We start from the raw sequence: 873 nt of genomic DNA on the forward strand, positions 1-873 counted from the left end.
GGAGCTACAGTGCACCACATGAGGTCCACTGACGGCACTAGCCCCCTACTGGAATTCGAATATTAGGATCCACTCGAACAAATTTTGTAAAACACATATTGACAATGAAGACTTCTGCATTTCGGCCCAAGCCACCAACCCTCAGGGACGCCAGATTTAATACACAATCAGTCAATCAAATCAAACCAACTCTCGGGACCTTGTTATTCTAGGTCGGTCCTTAATCTTTTGTTCTGTAGCTCCGTCCACTGCAATTTTCATTTATCAATTTACTGTATATTCTGTTACCTTTCACAGTTCCTCGTTGGACGAATGATTTACGTACTCGCCTACCGATTTGGTAGCCCGAGTTCGATTCCCCGCTCTGCAACCTGGAATCAGAGAAATTTGTTTCTGGTGATTAGAAATTAATTTCTCGTTATAATGTGGTTCGGATCCCGCAATAAGCTGTAGGTCCCGTTGCTAGGTAACCAATAGGTTCCTAGCCACGTAAAAATATCTAATCCTTCGGACCAGCAGCCCTAGGAGAGCTGTTAGTCAGCTCAGTGGTCTGGTTAAACTAAGATATACTTAACTTTATTACCTTTCCTTTTATTGGTGCGTGTATATATATATATACAATATATTATATATATATATATATATATAGTATATATATATATATATATATTTTTTTTTTTTGTTTTTTTTTTTTTTTTTTTTTTTTTTTTTTTTTTTTTTTTTTTTTTTTTTTTCGTTCCTTTAATTCTAATGCTTGTGAACTTTTAAATTTTGTAGTAATAATTTTCATTTTTTTTAATACTTTTAATTATTTGGGTGTTTTTTTAAATTTTTAAGTATACCAATTGAATTTTAATTTTTGTTTTCACTGGT

Source organism: Macrobrachium nipponense, chromosome 16 (genome assembly GCF_015104395.2).
Source record: "Macrobrachium nipponense isolate FS-2020 chromosome 16, ASM1510439v2, whole genome shotgun sequence".
Taxonomy (NCBI): Eukaryota; Metazoa; Arthropoda; class Malacostraca; order Decapoda; family Palaemonidae; genus Macrobrachium; species Macrobrachium nipponense.